Genomic DNA, 2,257 nt, shown 5'->3' with positions numbered 1-2,257 from the left:
GAATATGCATCATTCCTTCTAGTCATCCACCATTTTCCAACATTTTTGTTGAGTTTGTAATGTTCCAGAGCATCTCTAATATACAACCTAGGAGAGTTTCTTAGGGTGATAACATAAATTGGCGTTGTTGCCGGGGAGAAGAGATTGAAGCTCAGCTTCCCTGGGAGAACGACACAGTTCTAAGCTTTGATGATAGACAAGGTTTGGATACAATTTCTAGTTGTAATCATCTATCTGGCGGCTCCACATTGAAGTTCTAGCTCAGTTTGTGAGACATACTCAAATAAATCCTCAGAAATCACCAGCTGAACCAGTGCCTGACCCTGATAGCACTGTCAAATCGAAGAAAGCATCACAGAAAGGGGCATCAGGATTAGGTAAGCCTAAGAAATCTCATGCATCTCTGAAAGATAAAGTTATAGCTGAGGATATATAGTTTGAAGATTTAGAGCCCAGCATTGTTAATAAGGAAATTCATTTAGAGATTAATACAGCCCCTTGTCCATCTAGTTCCCCTTTGAATCTCAGTCCAAAGAAAGCTTCCCATACAATCCAAAACATCCCTTTGTCTCTGTCATCTATTTCATTGTTTCAAACTACTTAATCTGCTAGTATCCTTCCACATATCCCAATCATGGCAGGTCAGCAAGCACCCACGAAGATAGAAAGAGTTGTTGCTGCTAGATATGGACCTTTGGTCTTGCCTGTTCCTTTGAATCCCATGCCTATGGGGGAATATCATAAATATACTCCTAAGTTTACTGGTACAGAGGGAGTGACAGCAGAAGAACACCTTGAAGCTTTTTATAGTTATACTGATAACTTAGATATAAGTGAAAACGATGTGTGGATGAGAGTTTTTGTTCAGAGCCTTGATGGAGAGGCCAGAAAGTGGTTCAGAGAACTAGCTTCTAGATCTATTGCTGATATTGAAGCCTTAGATGAAGCATTTTTGAAGCACTGGGGAGATAAAAAGGATTTGTTGTATTACCATACAGAGTTTGGTAACCTAAAGAGGGAAAATGGGGAATCATTGCCTGATTTTAATAAAAGATTCAATCATATGTATAGTAAGATACCAGCTGAGGTAAAGCCTACCCCCACCTCTGCCAAACTCACTTACGCCAATGCTTTTGACTCGGATTTATGCCTATTGTTGAGAGAAAGGAGATGTGCTACTCTGGCAGACATGCAGGATGCAGCACTAGAGGTGGAATGTAATATCATGGCCGCAGAAAAGCTTAAAATTCAAGCTGACTGAAGGAGATAGAGAGGTCAGGCTTCTACTTCCTTTGCATCATCTTCAGAGCCTAAATTAGACAAAATGACTAAAATGATAAAGTCATTGGCTACTGAAATTTCTAAGCTAAAGGTTGAGCAGAATCCGGGAAAGACAAGGCAGAAAAACACATTTGCTCCAAGAAATCCCAATCCTTTTAGAAGGGCAAATGAACAGTTGCAAATCATTCAGAGGGGTGAAGAATCAAAAGAAGAACAGAAAGTTAAAGCTCCTTTCCAAAATGTAGTCATGGAGGAGGAACAATTTGAAGATGAGGATGAAATTCACTGCATGGAAGATAAAGGCAGCGCTGCATTCTTGACTTTGGTTGCTTATGAAGAATCATTGCTGCAGGAACAAGACAGTCAAGAATGGGATAGAGAAGTTGTCCTACAAACTGAGGAGCAGCGAAGATATAACCTGAGGTCGAATGCAAAAAATGTCAAAGACGATCCTGCCCAAAGAGCTGTTATCCAAATAGAGTTACAGAATATCAAACAGAGAAGCCCAGCAGCTAACCCAGTCATCCTCAAAGCTCCAGTTCAAGAGGTAAGAGGTTCTGATAAGTTACCATCCTCTTTCAGCTTTGAGTCAGAAGTTCAGAAATTGAAAATATCTGTGCCCCTGATAGAGTTGGTGAAGAGTGAAGTATTTAGAAAACCTATCCTTGAAGCTCTTGAGCTGGAAACCACACAAACCTCCACTGACTCTGTCAATTTGCAAGATGATAAGCCTGCTGTTGTGCTTAGCCCTATGATTGAACCTGCTGATAATAATTCTCCATCTTTTTATGTCTCCTTGACCATTCATGACAAAATCCTCCACAATTGCCTGCTAGACACAGGGGCCAGCCACAATTTGATGCCTAAAGTTGTCATGGAAGAGTTGGGCCTTGATATCACTAGACCATATCATGATTTATTCTCTTTTGATTCAAGGAAAGTGAAATGCCTAGGATTGATTAAAGATCTGGCCATT

Source organism: Pinus tabuliformis, chromosome 9 (genome assembly GCF_031772625.1).
Source record: "Pinus tabuliformis cultivar Carrire ecotype Pingquan chromosome 9, CPIR1, whole genome shotgun sequence".
Classification (NCBI taxonomy): domain Eukaryota; kingdom Viridiplantae; phylum Streptophyta; class Pinopsida; order Pinales; family Pinaceae; genus Pinus; species Pinus tabuliformis.
The sequence above is the reverse complement of the archived record's forward strand: the minus strand, read 5'-3'. Positions refer to the sequence as shown.